General features: G+C 44.9%; 2 protein-coding genes across 2 annotated transcripts in view; one reads left to right on the top strand and one right to left on the bottom strand.

Annotated features, from left to right (window-relative positions):
• Positions 1–16,670, top strand: part of LOC126560403 (BTB/POZ domain-containing protein KCTD5) — a 121,254-nt gene that overhangs the window by 64,689 nt on the left and 39,895 nt on the right. The gene's annotated exons all lie outside the window — the stretch shown is intronic.
• The window catches only part of LOC126560414 (uncharacterized), a 202,368-nt gene continuing 195,106 nt past the window's right edge, over positions 9,409–16,670 (bottom strand). Inside the window, exon 3 of the mRNA XM_050216377.1 lies at positions 9,409–9,418. The gene's annotated coding sequence lies outside the window, so the exon portion shown is untranslated. The remainder of the gene's footprint in view (positions 9,419–16,670) is intronic.

Raw genomic sequence — 16,670 nt, 5'->3', positions numbered from 1 at the left:
GTGCACCACAAGCACACCTGACGCCAACTACCGAAACCCCTTCCCAACGGTGAGTTACTTCCTCTCCCGGGAGATAATGGTATTTGTGTTGATTGAGGTTTGATAGTGACACACTCCCTGGGCTGCGGTTGTTAGTGACGCTGTCGAGTTACCGTCCGCATTACCGCACTACTAATGGCGGATGGCTCAAAACAAACTGGTCGTTTTGTTTTCCTTTTTTGTTTCTTCTTCTTCTGCGTGTATATTTTCCACTTTTCCTTTCGTAGCCCGGATGCTACTTAAGACACGGGCCACTCACGAAAATCCGAACTCGGTGCGCTCTCAGAGGAACGCGCCAGGCAGGATGTTTCCGCTTCCACACTTTCGCTCTCTCGCTCACTTATTATTGGGCACGATGCTCTTTTCCGCTGCTTTTTATCGAACGTTATGCCGAGGTATGCCCAGCGCCACCGGTGTGCGATGACGTACGTTTAAAACTGCTCGATTTAAAGAAAAAAAAAACAAAAAACACACAACACGCAGGCACTCGGGGGGGAAGAAACGATTCTAACACGCAATACGCACGTACACGCGGTCCGTACTGTGCAGCACCAGCAGTGTTTGTGATGTGACGCTTTTCCCAAGATTTGCCAACCGTAGGGATGCGTTTGTTTGACACATTTTTCTTCTTCTTTTTGTTGGGGAGTTTTTGTTCGAGCACAATTAAATCACCGAACCCGAGTTGAGGCAGCGAGTATCAAACCGGGACGTCACCACACCACGGCACTAACATTGATGGGTGTACCGAAAATTGGTTCCAACAGAGCGCTGCTTCGTTTTTTTTACAATCACTGCTAGAAACTGGGACTTCTGTAACGTGTTAACACTGTGGGGGAGAGATGGAAAAGAGAAAAAACTGTTAAGTATATACACATGAGGAATGAGCAATTTATATTACAAGAAGAGTCCAGTAATTATCAACTCCAAACGTTTTGTTCTCTGACGCTACAACCTCCAGAGTCCTTGGCCTGTTCTTGGGGCGACACCGGTCTCCACACAGCAGGACCAGGAATCAAAACCTATGTGTACCTTGGTGTTAGGACTGACTATCCAATCATTTCAGGATTCGTTGTATTCTTTATTAGCCAGTAGGCGGCCCGGTGGTAGAGGCGACAGCGTTGCCAGTCTTTACACGGCAGGACCGGGGTTCAAATCCCATCCGGACCGTACCCCCTTAGTGAGGACTAGCTATATCGTTAGCTATTCCATGCCCAGCAGTGTCCTAGAAGGTCATCAAGCCAAGAAGAAGAATTAACCAGTAGATGGATAGTCAACCAATCAGTCTCTAATCTAGGAATTCCACGGATAGACGATGGTGATGGAATCTGATGGGCTGGATAATATTTTAGAACAGTTAGGGACTTTTTTTTCTTCCGCCTTCTGCGCTCCGATCACTGTATAAATAACAGGATTAAGATTTTGTGACAGTTAGTATACCATTTAGGGTGTAGTCGGCAGTGCCAACAGTTGCTAACACGAAGGAACCAAATCTTCGTTACGCAGGACTGACTTAAGGGACTGACAACTTAAGTTAAAGTAGCCAGAAATAGCAGGTACTTGGATAGTATTTATAATTAAATAAAAAGAAAAACAAAAAGAAATTTAATGACGCATTGAATCTCTGATGAATCATTAATGACAATTGATGAAGTAAAGATATACTCATATTTTTAAAAAAATCTAATTTATATCATTTGTTTGCCCATCTTCTTGAGTAAAAAGAAGAAAACAGACATAAAAAAAACTAGTTAAAACATTATTATCACCACGCGCACATACATAACACACACACCACGTTGGAGCGCCATATTGCGCCATCAACAGTCTGCCAGCAGAAAGCAAAAGGGAAAGGAAACACCCCCCCCCCCCCCGCCCCTCGCCTTCCCCCATAAAGGATTGACAGATACTTTATATTTATCGGAAAAGTATAACACTAATGACCCGCACTTAAGGATGACCTCTTTATTTTTTTGTCGCCCGTCGCCCGAAGAAGAGAGGCGAAACTGCGTTTGGGTGTATTTTTCGGGGAGTCGTGTGTATTTGTGTGTGTGGCTGTGATTGTATTTTGATGGGCACGGTAAACTAATACACACGGAATGTGCACCTTCCAGACGGTGCAACTAAAATCAAATTCTATCACTAATACTACTACAACCACACATACACTTATCCTCAAGGACAAAGGCTGATTGTTCGCGATGGTGTTGGTGCGTATCTCTCCTGCATGTCTATCAAAGCGGGGGTGTGTATGTGTTCTGCTCTCCTTTCGTTCCCCAGTGGTCGTTATCTTTAGTAAAACCGTCCATCTTGCTCTACCATAAAGCCCCATTTTGTACCATCAAATAGGCTATGTTGGAGCGTTGTTGGCAGTGCGAGGAACAGCAGGAGGTAGTTCAAACAAAGAGAAAAGTGAAACGTTGGTTTTTCTTGTACCGATTTTTTTTTTTCTCCAAAGATAATGCTCCCCCTTTCAGAAGTAGAACGGTGACCCGACACCACAACAGTGGTGCCGAAGAACGCTGGCAAATGGCGCCCTGGTGAGTATATACGGATGAACTATTAAAACGGAAAGGAAATATTGATTTTCAAGCATTTGGCAGCATTTTCCCGGTCTGAACCTGTACCAAACAAAAATAAAAAGCTGCTACTATATGCTAGGCATGGTCTCGCGCGCACACACATTTGGGCACAGGAACACGTGCACACATATGCACGGTTCGCGTACAGCAAAAACGATTGATTCCCTTTTGAATACAGACACCCCCACCAAGCAGTTGTTGGGGTGGTTTGACTTGTCTGCTTTGAAATCGATTAAGAAAAACACACAGATGCACACACACATACGTGGTGTAATAAACATTAAGTGTGTGCATTTTAATTTTACTGTTATGAGTATAAAACGCTCGAAAAAGGCACGACTAAGGCGAAGTTGTTAGGCGTAAAATGCTGTCTAGATAAATGAAATGATTACTAGTCTTGGTGATACCACGTAGTTGAATAATTGGTCCTCAAACTACGAGACAACTGTCTTGATTGAATAGGATTTGAACCCCGGTTCTATCGTGTGAAGACCAGCGCCGCTGTCGTCTCACCACCGGGTCGACCCGGTGTATGAGTGTCAAATAAGTGATATTACTGGATAGCTGTGCCTACATAACGCTCCGAACTCTTATGAGAGATACTATTGATAGAAAACAAGCATTCGATTTGGTCCGATAAATAAGATTAAACGTATTCAGTTTAAAGTACGACAGCACTAGGGCTTTAGATAGATATTTTTTTATAGTTGAGCAGTACAACGTTCCCTGACAATACAATAATTGTACATCCGTCCGCTCAAACAGAGCAATGCTGCCTTGTAATTGGAGTCTTTGCATCATCTTTCATATAATCGTATAGTGAAGCAAATACAGGAACAATTTATTGTTAAATACCACTTCAAAGAATTTCTACTTGATCTACAACATGATCAATTTGTCCCATTCGTCGAACTATCAGAGAGAATTCCGAAATAGTCAACCATTCGCTAGATCTTAGAAAATACGGCAGAGCAGCATCTCTTAAGCTCATTTGGAGTCCTGATCAAGCTGACTTTTGAGCAATACAATCATCAACATCACATGTCAAGTTAGGGGGCATGGAAAACCATCGGAGTCCTTTGCAATCACCAAGGGCCGGGTGTCAGATGAGCTCGTATGTTTTGTCTTCAATCTAACGCTAGAGAGGACCGTCATCTATAAATACTGGCAGATCCTGGTATACGCCGACGACTTAGAGTTTGATACACTTTTGAAATCGTTCAAAACTTCACTTATCTAAGATACCGATAGGAACACATGCTCGGGAAGTATAGAAGTATAAGGAAGTAGTCGCCTCAATGAAGAACTCAACAAGCTGTACGGTGATCTCACCATTGTGCAGCCAATCTTGTAAAACTTTGTATTTGATCGTCCATATGGGCAAAGGAGGCGTGGTAGGACCAAGTTTTAATGGCGTGGTGGCAGTGATGCATCACCACCAGAATCCAAGCAAGCTGCGTAAGGCGCGAATGTATTAGCTATATAGCGCCACCGCAAATATTTTTCCTTGTTGCTGTTCTTTAACACTACAACCTAAAGAGATCTAGGCTTGCAATTTTTGGATTCCTCGACTTACGACTCGACTCGACAACTTACAAATCAATTTAAAGATTTATATCTAAATTCACTGCCACAGTTTGCCGCAGTTAAGCCATCTTGATACCTTTATTATGCGATCAAACCTATTGTTCTGTACTCCATAAAACAAATTATAGCACCGACTATCTATTTTAAAATGTATTATTTCAGGAAGGAAACACAAAACAAAGCATCCATTAATGTGTACAATAATTGTTGCTTCCCAACAGCATGACTCAACCGTACACCAATGATTGAAGCGCGCACAAACTATTTCCAATTATTATTTTATAGCCCATAAGACGACAACAACAGCGACGGCGAGTTTTCCTCCCATCAGTAAACACATCCACCGAAAACACCGCGATTCAAAAATAAAGCAAAATTGCTACACCAACCCCCTCCCCCCCCCCCCCCCCCCCCGGGTTTCATTCCCAGTACCCGGCCATTAGGACCGCGTATAACCTACATTTTGGATCCCATGTGTAGCATGAGCCGTTTCACGTTGCTGCATCCATCGAATGACTATTTAAAAAAAAGAAGGGCCAATAGCTTCACCATCTGCTGAGCAGATCACCGTCTCTGTTCCGTGCTGGAGTCACGATGACTTCGGAGAAGAAAAAGAGACCCAGAAACCATAAGACGATTTATGTGTTTTTGGTGACCGCGAAAGAAGGCCCCAACGGAATAAACCGAGAGCGCGAAGGAAGGTAGTTGAGTTGCATATTTGTTTACACAACACACTCGAAACAACAAAGCGAAGCGAAACCCTACGGCCACGGTTTATGCCCACTTTTATTTACGTTGCAATGTGCAACGCGTCGTGTGTTGATTTTATACATCTCTGACGGTACGGTACCACCACAACCTAATCAAAAATGTGTTGTCTAGGAGGCCAGGCTCGGGAGTCATGGCGTACATGACGATGCGGTAAAAGTTCTTCTTGCGTGATAGATTCCGATAGTGCAGAGCGATAAAAATCACGGGAAGCCGCTGTTAGTAGTGGTAATAGTGAGGCCAGATTATCGATTTGCCAGGTTTAGGGTTCGTCCTTTTTCTTACAAAATAAACATAGAATTGACACTCCCGCCAACCGCAAAAACGGTTTCATTCGCACTGTGATTAGGATATGTGAATACACGACTCTCTTTTAGTTATACTACACACACATCCATCCATAAACTGCTAAGTAATTGAAAGTTTGAGCGAAACAGACACACGCATACATTCTTGAGAATAATTATCTTCTTTTTTTACGATATATTTTTATGTTTTTGTGATAGTAAAAGCGGTAGAAAATAAGCTCTCTTGTATAGGAGCGACCCATGCTCCGATTGAGAATCGAACGCGCAATCTTTTGTGTAGCTTCCACGGCGCTTACCTTGCGTACTATCGAAGCGTTCCTCTCGTCGCCAGTTCCAAGCCAATTTAAAGAGCACGCACTTCGAGTAACCGGCACGCTTTGTACCACAATTAATTGAAACTTGGCCAACACTATCTCACCAAAGAACATTGAAACGTACCCAGGCACCATTTTCACAACAGCGAATTGCAGCCGGTAAAGATTACATCTGGAACTACCCAAACTTTGGCAAAAACAGATAATGAACCTACAGGACAGCAAGATAACGCCCCCTCGTTTTGATAAACTTTGCATCGTTGACTATCGGAACAACACTTTTCAGCACGTTGTTGTTGGGCCTTTTATGTTTTTATTTTTAATTTGACGCCATGATGATAGCTTGCGAAACGTGAAGCGTCGAAAGCTATATGGTGGATCGATTTACATATTTTTACGATCACAAACTTCAACTTTGCGCGAGATAAACTACGAATGGTCAAGCAATGGCTGAACAATTTAGATCTTTTTCTTGGCTTAACGACTTTTTTAAGTCTTTCAGGTCATCTAATAGGATCCGGATTAAGATAATTTTGATGTGGACTCTGAGACGGTTCACTGATAGAAGCGCCAGCGGCTTCACACGGTAGTTTGGAAGTTCAAATCGCATATAGATAGCACCCCCCGTAGTCAGGACCAACAACCCAACTACGTGGTATCAACAAATCTAGAAAACCTTTCGATGGGTGACGTGATCTTGTAGATTGTTCGCCGTAATCAATGTTCAGAAGTAGCTGAAGCTTTTCCTGCTTTTCGAACACTTACCCCTCGGCGAATAGTATATGCCGTGGTCTACAAACTTTGAGTGGCCTCTGGTGCAGTATTTACAAAACAAAAAACCACTCCCCCAGCTTAGCAACGCTTCAACGTATCACCTAATTGTGCAACACTCCCAACTGCAGCAAGCTTTCTATCTAGCAGCTAGTTTCGAAATTGCTCGTGCGAAAGTACACATCCCAAAAGGTAGTTGACTGCAGACGTATGAAGTCATCTGCTTCTCCATTCCCCTTCACACATGATTTCCATTCTTGCCCACATCACAATGCACATTTGGAAAATGTGCTCACATCCTTACCTTTTTTTCTCTCTCTCTCCACCGCCTCTACCGGCGTTACCGTGGGGCTAGAGCTGTCAGTGGTAGGAAAATGAAAGGAATTATCTGCTCTCACCTAACCAAACAAAAGGCGCTGTAAAATCGGTCTGTACGTGTGTCCGGAAATGGTGGTGCGGTAGGCACCACCTTCACACCACGCGGGGGTCCTAGGATTTATCCAACCCAAAACCGTTTGGCAGAGAGGGGGAAGGAGGCGTGATCGTGTGTGTGTGTGTGTGTATAAAGACCCCGTATGTGTTCGTAGCTATGGCCGCTACTGGCGTATTTCCCAACACATCGGCCCGAACGAAAACAAGGAAGCGAGAAGTAATGTGCATTCTCCACTTTTTTTCTGCGTTTTCGTCTTTCTGAGGCGTACTTGGGAGGGTGGAAGGTGGGGAGGGGTTGTTGTTATCGTTAGGCCAACGAAAGTGACAGCACACACCCTCACCCCGGTGTATATCGTGTGTGCGTGTGTTCGGTACGGGAAAAAGGGGCTTGTTGAATGGGGGGGGGGGGGGGGTTGTGTTTTTGGCTACGCCACGAAGAACCTCGACAGTGGATGTGTAACGGTAAGCGGCAGAGATTGCACAAGCAAACCAGGATAACTGGACCGTGACTGATAGCGACTGGCGCAGCAATCGGCGAATGGCCAAGCAGGGCGAGCCTTTCGGGCAGGTTTTGTGGGCCCCGTGTTGCCAACGTTACGCAACTGTGGTGTGTTGTACGAATTTTTTATGCAACTGTATAAATTGGCTGTTTGCTGTCGAGTTGAAAACAGTTTAAAAGAGCTGCTGTTGAAAGCGAATATTTCGATGCTAGCATATTGGATTGTATTTAAGTTTTTACAGAGGATATTGTACTTTAGACGGGCTCGAACGCAGGTGTGAATAACCAAAAGAAGGGTCAAATCAAGTCAACGAAGCCTGGAGTAGCTAGTCAAGCTCTTTCGCTTGAAGTTGTACACCGAGACCCACAATCAAATAGATTCTACAATAATCTACAAAGCCTGGGAATGAAATCAAATCATATCGTTCCGGATTCTGTAAATTGATTTTGAAGCATCGTGTGCTCCCTTGGGTTTATGATCCACATCTCTGATGATCTGAAACGTTGTCCCTTGCAATGGATGATGGAGCATTTGGATTTAACATTCTCGGCGAATCTAACCGCATGTTGGGCCTCATTATTCGTTTCTCGTCTAATGTATGTGATCTTTAAATTGTACAGGATTGGATCCTTAAACGCTCCTTAGTGATCCTGGAATACGCTTGTGCAGTTCGGTAGCCAGCTGAGATGACAGCGATACACGACCTGCCATCTTCGGAAGACTCTCGGATCTATTATAATGCGTACGAAATAGATGACGTCGTAGAACTACGTTCGAAACATGTGTTCTAGCTTCCGGCTTCGTCTTGCGAGTTCTTCTTCTTCTTCTTGGCGTAACGACCTCTAAGGTCATGCCGGCCATCGACATGGCTTTCTAGACTGCCGATACCACGTAGTTGGGGGGACCTCACTATGGGGGGACGGTCTGGATGGGATTTGAACCCCGATCCTGCCGTTTGAAAGACCGGCGCCGCTGTCGCCTGTACCACCGGGCCACCCCTCGTCTTGCGAGTGTTAGTGGTAAAAATGGCGGACTTATAGAGTAATTCTGATTAAGAATAGAGAAAGTTGTTTAACGTTATTGTACAAGGGATGCGATTTCTATACCCTAAGCAGACTCTGTTCCCTTTCATCGGTCTTTAACACACTGTAGTAGTTAAAAAACTATCCTATGTCAGCGTTTAATAGGCCCACACGATAGAAAACCTAGATTTTGTGCAATTAAAATCTTGAGAGGTTTCTCCAGCTCGCTCACAAAAGAGGTTTGTCATAACAATCAATCTCGTCAAGCGTATATGATCGCTACAATTGCCACGGGAATGCTATTCATGCACACCCACTTGAAAGAAGGGGATAAAAGCGGAACAAATTCTGCTGTTTCATCCACCATCCACAGAGAGCCCAAATTATAACCCCTGCTGGCACAAAACGGTAGCCGTCAAAGGCAGTATTCCGTGCCAAGATTCCACACCCTGCCAAGACCGTATCGCGCAGGGCCCAAGAACTAGCACGACCAAAGCATGGTAATTCTTTGATTTTTATTACATTTTCATCGGCAATTGAGCTCGAGCGAAGATCGAAAGAGGGCAGCAAATCCACAAAACTACCACCTTTTTAAACTGCGTAGCGCGCAGATGTGATCGCCTTCTAAACGAAGGGAGCATTAAGCGATAAGCAACTGTGACCCTGCGGCACTAGAGAGCACGTTCGCTCCAGTTTTTCTTCCCCGGCGGAACCCGTGGGCGGATAATTGAGACCGGGCTAGAGGGTCATTGGTAACCCACGCGGTACCCAGGCTGCACCGAGCAAAGCACCGATCGGGGCATCTCGTCTCTAACATTCATCGGGGGTACGCCACACTCGGATCGGATGCCATAAATATCAATTGTACGGTCCAAATTTTTGAAACGCTTCCAAGCGTTCCGGTATCTCGCGGGAAGCCCTTCGCCTTAGAAAATCCGTACTCCAACCGCAAACGCATTTCCAATTGGTGTGGCCGGGAATTCCCGCCCATGGACCTGGGACCCGTTCCGGCTTTTAACGCGGGCAGTGCTGCAAGCGAATGGGCCAGAGAAGATTCTTTTCTCCGTGTCGAAAATTTCTCAATTACGTGCCGTTGCGCTCGAAACTTTTGTCCAAATTATGAGCTACACACAACATGGCGGAGAGGGGTTTTTTTTGGAGAACTCAATACTCGGCCACGCTCCATTTGGTCCATTCCGTACGGGAGTTTTTGTGTTTTTGCTTCCGGTATTGCCATAGGCGTACTTAATCGACAAGCGCAGCTAACTGTACAAGCTGTTTCCAAGTGTCCAGCAGCGTTTGCAGTAACGGGGAGACTACTTTCGCTGGCCTGGGGTCGAGTGTACCGTGGGTAAACCGATCACATCCGGACACGGCGCTACTAATCAGCCAGATACGTCCACACTTGACGTACTAGAAGAAACTTGGCGCTGGCAACTAGGTACACCGCCACGAGCTACTACCGTCCAATTTATTGCCAACTTTTGGGTGGGAGCGTCCAACACGCCACCATTGTTTTGTTGTGCTTTGTGTCCAGAGGCTAGAAAACGTGCCTCGCGTGCCTATCCGGTTGCAGATATTCCAGGTTCCACGAGCAAACGTACCCGCATTTTATGGCGCTGTGTCCAGCGCCCTATCGTTCGGAAGTCCTTACCAAATCCGATCACGCTGTACACCTGACACGGGGTAGTACCGGACGACGCGGCAGTCTTTGCCGCGAGTTTTATTTTTACGTTTGATGTCCCATTGTTAGCAATGCTATTAGTTAGGGACACCGACACGGAAATGCATCCACCTTTGGGGGTGTGTGTGGGGGGGGGGGACGAAACAAGAAAAAAATGGCTGTTGTAGGGCTTCCTCCTTATACCGTTTGTTGTTTCCACCTTATTAGAGAGGCACACAAAAAAAAACAATGACTTGATGTTGATGTGTGGCATCGGCAAACTAGGTTAGAAAACAGCTTTCCAATTTTTTAGAAGTAGAAAAAAACACACACACACACCAGCGAACGAAGACGTACGACGTGCTACAGTTGTCGGATGAAAAGACCTCGCCGAGGTCACAGGATTGCGGAAGCCACACAAAACGGAGAACTGTTGTGATGTGTTCTAAAATAAAAATCCCCCAGAAAACACTCCGCTGGGGCCTTGCTACACACCTTTGCTGTGTTGCTGTCAAGACGGCTAGAACCTGACGGTGGTATGGGTTGATTAATGGAAATGTGAAACCAATCCCCAAGGGTTTTTTTTTTCAGCGCAAAACCATTCTACCACCTACAAAATGGAGTGTGTGGTGTTGGTTTCATTTTTTAAGTATTTCACTTCATTTCCGTTCGCTGTATATTGCTCGTCTTCTTAAACGATCCGTAAATACGCGTCAGTGTTGTGTGCAAGTGTGAAGCAAAATCCTAAGAACTTGTAGTTCTAATGTAAATCTATTAAAGATTTTAATGGGTTTAGAAGGTGCTGGCAGCAGACATGTGTGCATGGGTGAAAACTGTGCTTCGCACACTATATGTTCATTGTGAACGTACTAATCACGTTCGAACATGAAGTCACTCGGTAAGTATGCGGAAGTAAAATGCTGTCAAAATGGTTGAACTTCACAATGACTAGAGAAGATCATTTGAAGCTATCAAAACAATAGATAAGCCAATCTTGACAGTTTCCAAACATGACGCATTAGATACTATTGAACTTAGTTTAAAAAATAGGTCGGAGTATCTTCTTCTTCTTGTTAGCTTCTACGACCTTCTAGGTCGCGCCAGGATGTAGTTCTCAGTCCTCAGACCGGAGCCAAACCCGTTTGCTCTACAACTTCGACAGGACTTCGTATGTGACTGACTGACTCTCCTTGACTCATGGGCAAGGGGAGACCCTTAGATGGTCCAACCAGACGGGATTCAGCCACAGGGCCGCCCCAACTTTCTAGCCATAATTACTCCCTAAAACGAGACTTCTCATAACAGAAATCGTTGGAATCAATTACCCTACATCGATTTCATTTTAATTTCTTTGTGAAATTACTAATGATTCAAATATACCTATCTGCGCCATAAATGCTTTAAAAATTGCCCAAAAACTACCAACAGCTCCAGATGTCTGAGAGTGGTGCGTCTGAAAGCGAAACGCACCCCTTCTGAAGCATTCGTTCAGATTTGGGATTTTTGAAGACTGTTCCGTTTGTGTCCCGTCCGTAACACATGTGTCATTTTTAGAATCTTAGTTTAATTAACATACCAAATTTGCAACGCGTACGCGTACAGATGGATGTCGTGATGACGCGCGTTCTTGCTTGAATCAATGGTTGATTGTTGGCTGTCTGTGTTGCTGGTGGTGCTATTACTGTTCCCGCCGGCCGATGCTGAGGCAAAATGTTGACTGATGATTTGGAGAAAATCGTTGGGAAAACTGTTGCGATCGCCGACTGGCCCCACTGGGTTGCGGGCTAATTCGATGAACTGGCGAACCTACATCCGGAACGTACCGGCGGCCGGGGAATGGAAAGATAAGCATGTGGAAAATGGTGGGTAAGTGAGTGTGCGTGGCGATGTTCGTAAAATGGTACCAAAAGTGTGTCAACGAGCGTTATAATTAGGTTCAATCGGACGCAGCAAGAATTGGTGGTTGCATGCGAAGCAAAGGCGGAAACATATTGGGATATGATCTCTCGCGCGCGCGATTACTTTTATTGCCTCACCCGTGCATTACTACCTCCGGCCGCCACCGGTTTCAAGTGCATGAGCACGAGAGCCAGTTTCGCCGTTTTTATTTTCCTGACAGAAAACCCTGTGGCCTATTCAGTTTGAGACTTTTCGGGTGTTGTTGTCTAATTGAGTTGCTTTGCTTGAGAAGGTGGAAATTATTTTGTCTACTTGAGACTCCAAAAGTCAAGTTGATGTTCAAAACATTTTCTTCTCGGACACTAATGGCCGTCAGCTTGGAACTTGGCCTACAATTTCTGACTTTCTTGGCATAATTTTAAACTAGAGACCTCCCTGACGGGATTCGATGTCCTGTCCTATCGCTTGACGACCGAATATCCAACACTAACATATTGTGAATATGGACATCATACAGGACGTACCCTAAGGATTCCTAATTCGACTCCTTCCAATTCCACAAGACCCTATATCAAACCGCATCTGGAACTGGACTCTCGTACATAGGACGGACAATCCTACTACGTTTAAGGAAAATTAGGGAAGAAGACTGCAACGCAATAAGGATATTCCTGCATACATCACTCTATCTCTTTCTATCTCTTTCTCTATCCCGCTCTCGCTCTATTGAAACTCTAAATTCCTTACGAATCTGTTCCAGACACTGTGACGCAAGGATACTCCAGGATATGACACATAACCATTTCTAGATATCTGGTCGTACGTAATCTCAATTTACTGTGGCGCAATAATTCGTAATGCTCTCGGTGCTTCTCTGTGCGCTCATTTGTTTACGGTTGCGAGCCTTTCGCTGGCGAGATTGGATATTGGGGACACCCATTTTACAACAAATCCTGATTCGCTGTCTGCATCTTAATGCTTAAAGCTCTTCCCACCCTAACAATTCTGGTCCATGTTTTGTTAGAATATAAACACGCGCACACACACATTTATATATCTATAGAGAGAGAGAAGGAAGAGAGTTCCGGCGTTGCGTACTACGGGCCTGTGTGTATCCCGTTTCAAATGCGCGCACCGACCTGTTTTTAGCAAACACCCTCTTTAGTTAATGAAAAATAGAAGTCTTGCCTGTGAATTGCTATTTACCGGGCATCAAAACTTACGTCTTTCGCGGTCACCGTTGTACAGCGTGTGCAGAGTGATTTAGGAGTTTTCTGCAAAACAATTTGCACAATAGAAACCTCATCCGTCTAGGGTTTTAGAGGAGAATTCACATCACGGTTTTGCACTGCGAAAACAAAACCCCTCCCCGCCACCAAAACCCTTTTTTCCCGGCAAGTCCTAACAACACTCAAACGCACGCACGCACGATCGCACCAATTTTCTGCGGCAGCAAGCACGATAGCAAAACTTCTTCAAACCACGCACGCAGCAGACGGTACGGAATACGCACCGACGGTGAGGAGAACGGTTTTTTCACTGTTTACGCCTTCGAGTTTTCCGAACCTTCCGAACGCGCGTGTCCGACGGGACTGTGGGACTGTGTATGCGATTGATGCGCTTTTACACCGAGCGCTAAATTTTGCGGCGGCAGCCCGGCTGTCAACGTGTTTTGACAGCAGATTCACGCCAACCGATGTTAAAAAAAAAAAGACAGAAATAGCAGATAGCATGGAGAGGTATTTTTTTACTAAGTAGGTTTGTTTGATTGTGTTGATTTTGTGTATCTTTCATAACCAACTCACGTTTTATCCTGTTAAGCTCATAATGTTAAAGAAAAAACATTCGCTTTTATTGACCTCTTATGTACCATCACGACCGCGAATCTTTCTACCAAAGTAAAGGACCTACTACACAGCGCAAATTATTAACTCGCAAACCACACACCTTTGACATCTGGTTGCAAACACGCATAAACAATAAAACGCTTCCCCCCGTCGAAACGCTTCACCGAGCGGGTGATTTGAATTTATTTTGTTCAACTAATTGCTCTCTTTACCACAAATGTGAAGCAATGTAAGTGATTTCGGGAGTGAAATTATGTACAAAATCACAATGTGTAAAGAAAAAACGTGGTTTCATTGTAAAATTTCCAATTTTGAAAAAGCAAATCGAGAAAGTTTTCGCCCACAAAACTGGTGACAGGTACTTTTTGAAATGTAATGAATACATTTTTTATTTTTCTCTCGCTATTTATAGTTTGTTCATAAAAAGTTAACAAAAAAAAACGCAAAAAATCGAAACCAAACGTTACAATAACTACTTCATGAGAAATGAGCTCGAGCGCATAAACCCCGACCGGCTGTGTTTTTGCTGGCTGTCAACGGCAACTTTGTTGTTCCTTTTTCCTTCTCCCACGAACACACGCACGAGCGTACGCATCGTTTGTTGTTGCTTGCTGTTGGAATTTAGTCGCGCATCATATTTGCCACCGTCCAGCAGTGTAGGTGTGTGTCGAAACAGGGGCAAAAGCGAAATTCATCTGCCCCCAAAGCAGCCCTTTTTTTTCGGTGGGTGGAAGAAACAACACAGAGCGAACCTACGATAATAGTAAGCACAATCACGACGACGACGGCCAAAGGGCTACAGGTAGTGCGCATTCTCTCTGTCTGGCGCCAGCGTATGTGTGTGTGTGCGTATGTGTGCGCGCGCGGAATAGTGAACCGTTCGTTATTTGGTGTTTCTGGGCGGTTAAAGGCGGATTGTGGTGCTGGCCGTGTTTGTTGCGCTCTTGCATTGGTGCTGCACGCAGCGAAACGTTGCATTCCTTTGAAGTACCGAGAGCTAGGGAGAAGAAGCAGTAGCAAAGGAAAAAGAAGATCGCGAAAAAGGGAAGGAAATCATCCCTCCGACCCCCCAACCCAGCCCCTGTTTTGAAGTGCTCTGTGTCGGAACGAATTGGTGTGTTGTTGTGTAGTTTTGTGATGCTGCTGCTGCTGCTTTTGTCCGCTCCATTGGCGAAAGAGTTATACGTGTGCGGTTATGTGCGTGTGTATGTGTGAATATGTAAGACAGCAAAGGGCACGAACAGCAGCAGTAGGAAACGAATCATAGTAGTGCCCGTAGTAGTGGGCGAAGGAAGCGAGAGAGTGCACCAAGGAGGGGTGTGGTAATCATTTGTTGCTTCGCTACAACCAACCCTGTACGGCGCACCAACACACAACCACACCATCTACCCTCCTCCCCCCAACAAACAAGCAAGGTCTACACATCCAACCGAGGACTTTCTCGTCCCAAGTGCTCCGATGAAGAGCGAAACATTAGCCCTGTACCATCATCATTACCGTCATCACGATCGTTCCGAGCTGACACTACCAACCCTACCAATCCTATCAGCCCGACCAGCAACGACCAGCAACAACCGCCACAACCCGGCGACACCACAGTACGAACGTTACAATTGGTAATGGCTGCTCTGTTGTCGCTCTGCAATCACACGGCAATCGTTTGAATAATATCGATTAAAGGTAATGATGGACAGCATCCCGATTTTGTTACACATACTATATTTATTTAGATTTATCCTTCCTTTCAAGAAACAAAAGAACACTAATACACATACATAAACATACAATCTGAATGTGTGCAGAGGATGGAAGGTACATAAAAGGGGGTGGTGGAAGCGTAATGGCATGCGCATGCTGCTGTCACACAAAACGATCCGTTCGCCCTTCCGCAAGCCTCAATCCACCTTTATTTTCCCTTAAACGTCCCTGGAATGGTGGAATTAGTGTGTGCGTGTGTGTGCGTGACGAGAAGGTGTCACCGATCAAGCTCCCCATCTCGGTCAGACTGGTCAGACCCCCACCCAAAACGAATGGCACTAGCGTGACACTGCATCGTCGTTGCACAGGTGGTTGCAATTAGTAGATCGTTGCAAGCACGCACACAAACACACAGCAGAATGCATACCCTTGTCACACACACACATCATGGTGCATTTTGGACCGTGCGACACGACTAGTGTTGACAGATACGCGGGATGCGGAAGATTCGATTCGGATTCCGGATGCCATCCAGATTCGATTGGAAACGATCCGTTCCGACTAGGATTCTTTCGGGATTCGATTGGGACGACTGGGTTAGAATAGTCCTGTTCATTGTTATTGGATTTTTCATCTTCCAAACTGCGGTATTCATACCCCATTGACCGGAAAGTATGTCTTATCAAGTTTGATTTGCAGAATAAATAGAGAATTTCAACTAATTATTTTATATTGTTGATTTTGACTGTTCTAGAAATCTGATTGAAATGAAATGTATGAATATATTTAGTATGATTGAAATCAATTTCTAGTTCAATACTTCCTCGTCCTCCCCACCTCCTCCCCCTCGCTCAACGCCAGACGGACGACGAAACACGGATTGGGGTTCTGATTTTAGAATTATTTTTGGGTAAATCCTCATTTTTACGATTTAATCCGGAGTAATTACTCTGGCGTAGTCCGGAGTAGTCTCCCATATTAACTCAGGAGTGCACTGCGGAATCAATTGAAGGTCAATCCGGACTACTATGTGTAGTTATTCCACCTATTTCCGGTTTTAACTCCAGATAGCTCCGGAGCAAACTCCGCATTACTTCGGAGTAAATAATATTCCGAAACTAAACAACCATCACTAATTCCGAATCCTTATTAGAAGGATTGAGACTCGAAGATCCTCATTGGGATTCGCTTTTCCCAACACAATACATAACACAACAAAGAAAGAAGCCTGCCCGAGTAGCGA

The sequence above is a fragment of the Anopheles maculipalpis genome, chromosome X (assembly GCF_943734695.1).
Source record: "Anopheles maculipalpis chromosome X, idAnoMacuDA_375_x, whole genome shotgun sequence".
Lineage (NCBI taxonomy): Eukaryota > Metazoa > Arthropoda > Insecta > Diptera > Culicidae > Anopheles > Anopheles maculipalpis.
Note: the sequence above shows the minus strand (reverse complement) of the source record. Positions and strands in the feature narration are given on the sequence as shown.